Genomic DNA, 11,760 nt, shown 5'->3' with positions numbered 1-11,760 from the left:
GAGAACATGCAAAAGCGGTCAATATTTCGGAAATATTCAGTCGTGTCCATAAGCCAACAGACAGAAATGCAAGTAAACATAATAGCAGACATTTGTAGCACTGGTCTTCAAAATAATACCGTTCTGCTTAAAGGTGGTAACACAGGATAAGAATACAACATCAACACCAAAACAAGGACGTAGATGAGTCCCGTTTTCCTTTGCAGCAGTGACGCTGATGACGATGCCTTTACTGTCGCTTCAGGAAAGACAGTAAGTTGTATAGTCATCTGACAGCTTGGGAATGACCCTAAAACTATACAACCTACTACCTCACCCCAAAGGACAGTTCACCTCCTGCAGGGGTCTCTGCTGTCACACTGATGAGGGTCCACCTGAGAGAACACAGCACCCTGCTCACACAGCTCGGATTCACGCAGTCGTGACGTATAAATCCCAACACAACATCAGAGCCAAACTCCTTTAAGAAACATATTTAAATTAATTTATTACCTTATACTTCGGCGTCTGTATTTTTGTAATCAAGCAGAAAAGGTTTGTTGTCAAAAGAGGGATTTTTTTTTTTTAGAGCAACACAGAAATTTAAAAGATAATTCAAAGTAAAATAGTTTTGTGGTTAAAATCCTAAAATGTTGCTTTTGGACTGAGTTGGAGTGACAACTTGGCATGAGAAACAAAAGTTTGAGATTCTCTAAGTAAAGTTTGGGCTGTGCATATTAGCAAGCAAAGTCTAGCTTCTAGATTTGCATATCTACATTTTTATCGCCAGTTTATTTGACTTGCAGTGGAACTTTTTGACTGCAATGGTTTTGCTCTCTAAATAATTTAGGATTTGCAAACCATTTTGTGTGACTGGAGGATGAAGACATGATAATGTCAATATTTCTGAAGACTGAAACAGGTCAAGTTGTAGTACTTTTACCGCCATGCCAGGCTGCAGAGGTGGATGCAGTTACGTGGACCTTGGCGAAGGTTTGTGCTGTAACGACTCAAATGAATGATTCACATGTGCCAGCAAAATTAAACCTAGTGAAGAACATTTGTTATTACAAGTCACTGGATTAAAAATTTTCTCTTTACGTGATTGGATTATTTACAGACTAAAAAAAAACCTTTTTTAGTGAGTAGGCGTTGGCTGTGTATCCTACAGTGAGATATTATCATTTTGTTAATTGTGTGTCATCAAATCCCAGCCTGCAGTCCAAGTACTTCACGAGTCCCTCGTGCTAGACAGGTCACCCTCTCTCTTCCGCTTCGGGCTCGTCAGCTCACTGCCTCTCAAGTTCCTGATGAGGACAAATAAGAGAAGAGAGTGAGCTGCTGTTGGGTGCTGACAGGACAGACTTTCACTTCCCTCTCGTCTTACAGACCAGCATCATGTAGCAGCAGCGCTACTGAGGGTGGATCTGCACGTTCACGCGTGGGCATAGACACAGCAGGGTTCACACACATTTTTGGGGATAAAGTTCCGTGAGTTTTCTGCGCCTTCAGTGAAAATTTTCACAACCATACGTTCTATGAAATGTCTGTCAACCAAATAAAGATCCCTGGAATCCACTTAACTGAAATGAATGATGAGCTGCATAGTTTGATGCCTCGTAAACATGCACCAAAGCTCAATATGAACCAAAAGAGCTCTATCATAACTGCACCACACACGTCCTTGGGCCACATTGGAATGAACCCTGTTCTCAACTGGTGTGTAGAATGTGAACACCTACACACAAATGCAGGTGCATGTTTACGTGTGTGAACACACACAGTGAGAGTGAAGGGGTTTTCTGCCTGTGTTGGATGGACCTGAACACATCTGAAGTGAAAACAGACACGCCGACGGATCAAAACTACATTGCGAACGTGGATAACCCTTCTGACAATAACAGTTTCATCTAATGAGTGAATGCACACGCGTACATGTGTGTTTGGCTGAGAGGTCAAACAGACAGCTTGTGGTTGTCTCGGGGAGTTTCCTGAGCGACACAGGATAGGCTGCGGTTTACCCTGGAGCGGGGGAGCGATGGGGGATAGGTAAGGGAGCGAGGTGGGGTCAAACTTATAAAACTGAGTCACTGCCTTCGCTCCTGACATGCACGCATGCGCCCATCAGCTCAGTGTTTTACTGCAGGTTGGCGAACCCATAAACGCCACACCAATATTATAAATGCTTACTATCCAGGTTCACAGCAGCCCTGACTGTCTCACTCCTTCACTGCTAGTGTGTGTCAGGTTTACACAGAGCAAAATGTTTCACTTGAAGAGTCGATTCCCACAAAATAATAGTTAAAAAATATCTCCCTTGTGTTTTTTGTCCTCTCATGGAGTACAACAACGTCAACGGCTGGTTGCGTATGTGCAAATGATTAACTCCAGTTCACTTTAAAATTCAACAAAATGTGTGTTTCGTAAGAAAAACAATAGCAGTGTGTCACATGGACACACAAGCAAAAAACACCCGAAGCCTGCCTGTAAAAAGATTTTATGAGTGATTCACTAATGAGAGGGAGAACGCTCTGAGGCCGGGTGCGTCCAACGTTTAGGGCACACACAGCACCTTCAACTGCAAAGCTGCGTTAAGCTGTCAGGAAGGATTCATGAAATGATGTGAGATTAACCAGTGCACCCTCTCAAGTATCCTGCCACCCTGCCTGCAGTTGAACCAAACCACCAACAGGTGTCATGTCTTCCTAAGTATGCAGCGAGAGTGTGTTCCGGGGCCAGGGCTCCCGTGACAATGAAGCCTTTGTGCAGTTCCGGGTGCCAGCCGGTGTGCCCTCGTGTACTGTTTCCCTCTAATCTTCATTTGACCTTAAGACTGATGGCTTTTCTTTCCCCCTTTTTTCCCAACTTATTTCCTTTGAGGAGATTATCTTAGCGCCACGGCAGAGACTTACTGATTTAGACGACATTATACACACAACGTGCCAGAGGAGGTTTTGGAGGGACGCATCAATCTCTGTCGCAGCCGCCGCTGTGTGACGGGAAACAACTTGAGCCAGAATGCGTTCAATAAACTGACAACAAACCACTGGCAGATGAAAACAGAGGACGGGGATTATCAGCTAAAGATCCGACCTCAGTCATTTGGCCGAAGAATTCAGAACTCACGTTCACACTTAAATACATTAACTAGTCTGGAGTAGATATTCAATGATTACAAATCAAATCAAATTACATAAATAGTGACTAACCTTAAAAGTGATGTCTGATGAGGAAAATAGACCATAGAATAAGCCTGCAAATTAAAAGAGAAAAGCAGACGTAAATCTAGTTTACCGACACACACATAAATACTGCACGAATATATACAAAATACCCAAACGTGCACGCGCACGCAAACGCAAACGCAAACACACACACACACACACACACACACACACACACACACACACACACACACACACACACACACACACACACACACACACACCAAGGTGTCCATGTAGCCCTCTGGTCATAAACCTGCCATGCAGCTACTTGAGTGTATCATTAAGGCTGGTGTAGCATATGTTAGAGTGATCATGGCTCAGAATACTGCAGCTGAATTTAGATGGGAAAACTGTATTACCATAAAGCAGCGAGTAGGGAAGACGCTTAGATTCATCTAGAAGAGAAGCACACGCTGCAGAAAACGACCAGAGGGAATTACATTACTCTATTATTAAAATTACAAATTACACCGTGGCTTTTTGTTCGGCAGGGATTCTGATTTTCTGTATTCAGCAGTCTCTTTACGAAATTTTAATTCAAAAATAAAATACAGGAACTACAATGTTTAAAATATGACAAAAAAATTAAAGGCAGTATTTTAATGTGCAATTAGGGGAACAGTGAAATGATGCTACGGACAAAATCCACAATTTTATACAGACATATTCAACACAGCAAATACTTAAAAAAATAATATGACATTACAAGATCAATCAATAACACACGTGTCTCTCTTATACAATACAAACACACACACACACACACACACACACACACACACACACACACACACAAGCACATACGCGCACACTGTTAAGCTGAAAGTCATTTTTTAAATCGTGTAATATTCAGAATAATTACAGAAATATGTTTTTGATTGTGGAAACCACAGTGATAAATTAGAAATATGTTTTGCACCGGAAAAAAAAAATCAAACAATACAACTTTTTAACAGCCCAAATTACGACTTACAAATATAACACTTCACTTAAATTTTTACACACATACATGTTTTGTTCAAATTTTCAGCTATACATTAATATTTTCACAGATTTGTGTGTGTGTGTGTGTGTGTGTGTGTGTGTGTGTGTGTGTGTGTGTGTGTGTGTGAGTGTGTGTGTGTGCAAAAGGGATATGGTCAGTAAGAGGAAGAACTGTTGAACTTTCATAAATCTTATTTTTGCTTCATTGGGATTCACACCCAGATTTCAGACAAAATCTACAGTGGAAAAATTTCTACAACCAAAAATTCGTCTTGCAACTTGTTCCTTTCTGGTTTGCTGCTTAACAAATTAAATGTATTTTTGCCAAATTGCTTGAGGAACAACGATAACAGGGAAACCAACATGCTCAACAAGGCAGAAAGTGCTCATAATAATTATTATTATTTTTTAAGTATGTTTGTGTGTTTTTAAAAATTGTGTACTAGGACTAAAACTGCATGTATGTGCGCTTCTGCACTACACACACATGCACATGTGTGTGTTTAAGAGAGATTGTGTGGCCATCTGTAATGTGTGCATTGTGTGTGTGAATGCTCAGAGGAGGAGGCTGTGCCCTGCACTCCTCAGGAGAGGCGTGGGAACCCCATTCATCTTAGGAGCCAGGGTTCATTGTGGGGTACGTAGCACCAAAAGTGTCTGGGTGCCGGATTTTGTCTGTGTGTGTGTGTGTGTGTGTGTGTATGTGTGTGTGTGTGTGCGCACGCACGCGCGTGTGTGTATAGGTCTGGTTTAAGATGTGTTTGATATATATTGATAACTTCTGGCATTTCCTTGAATTTTACGTATTCTAATACTAAGTATTTTTTAGTGTCTAAAAATATAATAACATTTGCAAACTTGGTAGTTATTGGCAAGGTCAAACTATTTTGCAGGTACAGAAAACCAATGCACGGCGTAGACACACACAATAACTGATGCTTGCAGTTCTGTGTGAGAAAAAAAAAAAAGACCTTAATTTTCAGTAACCAACCAGATTGCTTTGTCTTGTCGTCTCGAGTTGAAATGTTCTTAATCGCCGCTCTTATATTTAAAAGAAATGCAATATACAATCCACTTATTTATGATGTAAAATGACCCAATAAATCAGGGGTTGGAGGTATGCAGAGGTAAAACCGACTTTTTCTCCATTAATGACACAAATCTTACAAAACCTCTATGAACGCATTTTCATCCCCATCTCCCTTAAGGACGTCTGATTTAGCGGAGCAGTGCCAAAAGGCGCAAAAGTTCATTATTTCTACAATGTGTGTTGATAAGCGCCTGGTGAAAAAAAAAATGGAAAGGAAAGGAACAGTAAAGAAAGAAAAATAAGAAAAACAAAACACTCCAATCCTTCGTACCAGACAGTGACAGTTTATACTGCTGCACCTCATCTTTTCACCAGGCTGCTGGGTCTTCGGGCATATCAGGCGCGAGAGCAAGTTTTCCTGCTCGGTTGACTGTCATGGCAGAGCTTGCATCAGGCCCAGGAGAGCAAGAGTGGCAGATGAATAGGCCTGTCAAACGTAGGTGGGATGACTAGGGCTATCTGCGATGACTCACACTGCCTCCACTCCTACCTCCTGGTCATGGCAGACTCTGATGTGCTTAAACATGACGCCTTATCGACAGGACAGGCAAGAAAAAGTTTGTGGAAAAGAAGATTTTAAAAATTTTTTTAAAAGACTGGCAGATTGGACTGACGGAAGTATGACTTATTTTGAATTATATGAAATTTATAATTACAAAATCAGAGGTGACATTCTTCCTGAGGGATGGGGCAGTTGTGACGCTTGTCTTACCGAGTACAAAATATTTATGAATTTTTTTAGAAACGTGTTTATCCATTCAGGTTAAATTATGCAACACAAATACTGTGTTTAGCTTCCATTGCTTAGAATTAAAGTGTTAAAACTTTATAACTGGAGTATACTGAGAATCGTCAACCAGCATATTTCTCGTTCATGCATGTTAATAAAAATTTTACGGAGTAATTAATTTGATAATAAATACAACTTTATTTATAAAACACCCATAACTGTTTGTCTAATAGCTTGTTGAAGCTTTAATAAAGCTACGTGTGGCCACGTGTCAGCGATGACCCATTTTCAACTGTTTCACCTTCAACTGCAAACCAAAAACCTTGTGCACGTACATTAAGATAAGGTTTTAATAATCAAAGTCAGTGTGAGAATAGCAGAGAATTGTGTCCTGAAAACAGACCAAGAGATCGAAGGAGAGACAGAGACAGACTGAGAGAGCAAGAGAGAGAGAGAGAGAGAGAGAGAGAGAGAGCGCGTTGTGGTGGGGCTCGGCCTTGTGTAGCAGGCCCTGCCTGGCCCTCGGCCCAGCATTACAGCACTAGTCCTTCTCTGCTCCCTCCAAAACCATCTCGCTTTCACACGCACAAAAGGTGGACTCGAAGTACAAAACTGCAGGTAGGTACTGTAGGAGAGCTTAGCGCAGTTTTGTCTGAAACTCCAAGCACATGCCTCGTTTCTCACCTGGTTTGCCTTTATTTAAGCCTCTTCTCTGTGGACGGTCATGTAGTTGGAATTAAACAACACCCAGGCGCGATGATTTAACACACGGACATACACATCGGAGTAGGGGAATCGCTCTTCCACGCTTGTTTCTTCGTTGCGTTTCATCGTTTTGTCAAAAGAAAACCTCTGCATAAGTGCATGCTACTTCACTTGATCACAGACACAAGCACACATGCATGCACACACTTGCCACCACACCCACACAAACACTCTCTTACTTACCCAGTGAGACTTGACACTGAGAAATCTCCTCTGTTGGTTGCGCTGAATCCCTCTGTAACTGCATGTCCACATATCCTCTCTGTAGAGAAGGGCAGAGAAGGAGCTCGAATTCAGTCACACAGCTCTGCACTCCCTGCAAGGAGTAGGCGGGCACGCCAACGAGAGACCCATTCAGAGTCCCAGAAAGTGCCAGCCTCCCTGTCTGCCTGAACGCCTTGTCTATATGCCTGTTTGCCCATCTGTCTGCCCCTTGGTCAGCTTTCTACCCCGTCAATCAGGCCACCTTACCCCCAAACTGCTCTCAAAGCTCCAGTAACCTGCCTAAGCTCAGCTAACCGCTCTCTAATATTTACAAACTGACTTCCCTCGCTCTCCCCTGTCTGCCACCTCCTAGTCTGGGACTGTCAAGGCCCGCCACAATGGGGAGGCCATGTGGGTTTCCCATGGAGTCGCGTGTTCCTCCCGTCTGGCAGTTAACAAGGCTTTGAATGAGGAATGTTAGCAAACAGAGCCACTGAATGTCGGGTGAATGCTAAGCCAGGCAGCCAGTCAGATCGCAGCACTGGCCCAGGCATATGAATAATTCAGAAAACTCAACAGGGAGGAGAGGAGGCAAAGCTCCACCTCTCACTGCCCATTCCCAACTTCACCCGCCCCTCCTTCTTTTCCCCGCTCGAAACTCAAATGCCTTCACGAGAGCAAGAGAGCAGAGAGAGGGGGAAAGAGAGAATGCAAGATCTCTCCCTCTACATATTCCAGCAATTAAAAGAAGTCCTGCAAGAGGCGAAGTTACGCGCAGACACATATGTAATTACTACAAATCAGTCTTTGAAGCATGCCACTTTTTTTCTAGGCATTGGGAACCATCTCACTCTTTTTTGGCTTTTTGTGTCTTTTGTCTGGAATTGGCACCTGTCCCAGAAAAAGCCCCATCACTGCTCCGCCCTCCTGCTCCCCTTTCACTGGAGACAGCCCACGAGAGAGACAGAGTGAGAAAGACAGAGAGAGAGAGGGAGATAGAGATACAGAAAGAGAGAGAGAGAGAGAGAGAGAGAGAGAGAGAGAGAGAGAGAGAGAGGGGAAGATAGGGAGAAAGCATGAGGAAGAGAGGGTGGGGCAGAAAACCCAAAAGAGGCAGAGGTTTAGAGATGGAAAGGAAGACAAGAAGGTGGAAAGCAAAGAAGATAAGAGCAGAGGAAAGTATGTGATAAATCATCTGTTAAAATCAAGAAAAATGCACAGGTAACTTGAAATCAAGCAGCTGGCCATACAATGTGCTATCTTTGTCCTCAATTTCAGCGGGGACTCACGAGAAAAGGAAGCATGGCCAGCGATAAAGAAACACGTGCTTGAAAAGCCTTCGCATCGTGGCAGGGTACAAACCAAAACCTAGTTCAGTTTAACTCTGCAGAGAGCAGCAACAAAAAAGAAAAAGAGAAGAAAGAAGAAGAAGAAAAAAGCCGATATATATGTTATCAGTGCCTGGGGAGCGAAGAAAACGCTTTCCCGAAAAATGTCTGCAAATGGCGGCGCAGCACTGCCGAAGCAGGAGTGAAGCAAGGCCACTTGTTGCATGATATTGAGGAGCAGATCTTGCAGAGAGAAGCAAGAGCAGGTACAGGGTTAAAATCCTGGGACTGAGAGTAGTAAAAAATCCCTCCCTCTCCTGGCACAGACAAGCTAAAGGGGAGGGCCCGCCTGTAGAAATAGCAGCAGAGCGTTTTTCCCCTCTTTTTTTTTTGTCAGAGCTGCTGCGTCCTAGTCTACCCTCTCGCATGTGGCTGGGACCCAGGGAGAGAGGAGGAGGAGGAGGGCAATGGATAGAAAAAGAAGCAAGAGCCAAGAGGGGAGGGGAGAGAGAGAGAGGGAAGAGAGCAGTGATTGGAGGAGAAAGGACTCAGCTGATGATGAAACAGGGACGTGTGGGAGTGCGAGCGCAGTACGCGTTTTCATCATCGGCCTGGTGCGACGTGCACGTGCTTGAGGCAGCGGCAAACGGGCAGGGGGGGCATAGTGCACTTCTCCTGAGGAGGAGAGTCATGGCAAACACTCTAAAATAATTAAAGGGACAACCTGCAACACCTATGACTGAGGTTCATCTGAAAAATCAACAATCATGATCATTTCAGAGTTGATGCTGTTTTTAGTCTGATTTCCATTTGACCTTGACGCCACACAAAATCCTCAGGAGTGATTACGCCCACCACACTAAGGCCGAAAAAAAGGACGTCATTGATGATCAGTGATGGACGCTGCCTCTATTCCTGCTTTTTCTCTTCAACACAGCTACGCTGACTGTTTTGGAGTGTAATCAGTGCCAGACAATCACCTGGGTGCAACTGCCCTGCCATGATTGCAATAGTGAACCATGCTGTAAAATCCTGTAATATACCGCAGTGCACCCGCCTTGTGCCATTACTAGGCCACCCTTGCCTCACTGCGAACAAGACTACCTGCTGCAGCAGCCATCCTGTGTGCGAATAAGGAGGAGAAATGTCGGGCAGAAAGCGAACGATAAAATGGACTCTGCTCACGTCCTGCACCCTCCTTCCCCCTCCGCCTTCCATCCAATGTCCTGCCTATTCTGTCTCCCACCCTTTCTTGTCCTTTGAGTAGCACTCCTACATTTTACAGTGATAAACAGCCAAGCTCTGACCAGCTAGTGTTAATTTAAACCCGCATGAGGAGGATCATTTTCATGGGTTTTTGTGCAAGATATCACCCCTGCTGTCTGTCCTTTTCTCTCTCAAACACACCTTCCAACCTTTGCATCAGCCTTCTGAAGGTTATTCACACCCGTCCGGTTTCCACCCCAATTTCCCTCCCCGAACTTAACGTTGCGGCCAAAACGCTGTAATGCCCCTTAGCTGTTAGCAACAGATTCCCCATGGCAAAAAAACAACTTCCTCTCTTTTGGACACCATTCCCCTCCCCTCTAGTCTCCTCCCCTCTTTCCCAAAAGGAACCCAGCACAGGCAAATTTTTCCTCTCTTCTCTCCCCAAACTAGCAGCCACACAAAAGAGAGGGGAAAGAAGGAAAAACTCTCCAAAAAATGACGCTAGTGGCTCTTGATTTCAATCTATCACAATCACACAGAAGAAGAGGGGAGTTGCGCTTATTGAAACAGATAAAAGGTGGGAGGAGACCTCCTTATATTTCAGTTTTCTCGTTTTCGCTTTGTGAGTACGAGCGAATGAAAAGCATAATAATATGGCTGCTTCGTTAGATGCAGTTTCCCCTACCATCTCACTTTCACGATCTTGGAGATTGAAAGAAAAGGCGTTATGCTGCTGTGTGTGTTTCTACCTCAAAGACGGACTCAGAGAAAACGGGAGAGAGAGAGAGAGAGAGAGAGAGAGAGAGAGAGAGACAGACAGACAGACAGACCTTCTCTTGCCTAATGCTCCTTTCCACTGTCATAAATGAAAGTCGGGTTTTCCGTGTTCTGTGAGGAGGTGCCACCATCCAAAAACACACAAGCGCACAAATCGTGATAAATAAACACAAGTGCAACAGGAATCAGGTAACTGGGGGTATTTGACTTGAGCAAAGCAGGGATCTCAGTGCACTTTGTCAAGATGTTCACATGTGTCCCTTGATGAGAAAAGCAGGTCACACACCAAACACTCATTCGATTGAACGCTGTGACGTCATATCTCGCCATTTTTTGAACCAATTGCTACGAGCATAAAACTCGACCACAACAGCATGCTTAACATACATCAAACAATGGCGTACATTAGCGATTACTCTCACCTACCCAGGACACTGCTTCTGCTCGTCAGTTGTTTACCGTCTAAGATGTGGCAGGAATTCAAACAACTTGGCAGAGCCTGTTTCTCCACTGTACGTCGTGAAGAGTTCACTTGAGGATATGGCTCCGGTTTTGGCCCAGCAGCCAACTCCTGACACTGTAGCCCTCTGCACAGCCTCGCCCCTGTAGGAGCAGCCTGCATAATGCTGCCACTGATGAAATGCCAATATTAACAACCTCCTTTATGACACCTCCAAGAGTCCATAACCGCATTATTATTCATATTATCAGCCCCTCTTTGCTTCTTGTTGACATATACGCGGCGCTCTGCTTTACCACATGCTTATTGATGTGTGTAAAAGCATAATGCATTGTTTATACTTGATCTGCATATAATTTCATATTTGAAAAACAGTAGTTGAAGGAGGGAAAGAGAACCTGCAATTAAGGGATTCAATATTACCACGCAGGCTTTCCAAATCTGCAGAAAAAAAGGGGAAAAAAAGATGCACGAGAGGAAATGAAATAAATAGAAGACAAACAAAGAAAGCTGCCAGTGTAAATGTGTCACCTGTGTGGCAAGATGGCAGGTAAAGATGGTGAGTTATCGCTCACCTATGAGCTGAAACAACAGCATTATTGATTCAGGGGGACGATCAGACACCCGGATGTCACATCACCATGAATCATTGTGGATCCACTGCTACAAACATGACCCAATAGCAGGTTGAATTAACAGCATAAGCTTGCATTCACGCACACACATGTACAAGCACGCATAGACACGGAGACACACACACACACACACACACACACACACACACACACACTAGAAAACAAAATGAGCCATAATATTTTTTCCAGTCAAATAAATTAAACTTTCTCTTTATGTATATTCTTTGAAGAAACATTTTTAAATTTAGCCATTTAGCTCTGTGTTAAACTTGCTATTTCAGTGTATTTCTTTAGATTTTGTTCGGGGACTGTACTAAGTGCTAATGACTATGTCAAATCCCTTGGGAGCTACCACCAACTCAAGGAGCTACA

Source organism: Aulostomus chinensis, chromosome 4 (assembly GCF_037954235.1).
Source record: "Aulostomus chinensis isolate RoL2024-O1b breed Wild chromosome 4, RoL_Achi_v1.0, whole genome shotgun sequence".
Taxonomy (NCBI): Eukaryota; Metazoa; Chordata; class Actinopteri; order Syngnathiformes; family Aulostomidae; genus Aulostomus; species Aulostomus chinensis.
The sequence above is the reverse complement of the archived record's forward strand: the minus strand, read 5'-3'. Positions refer to the sequence as shown.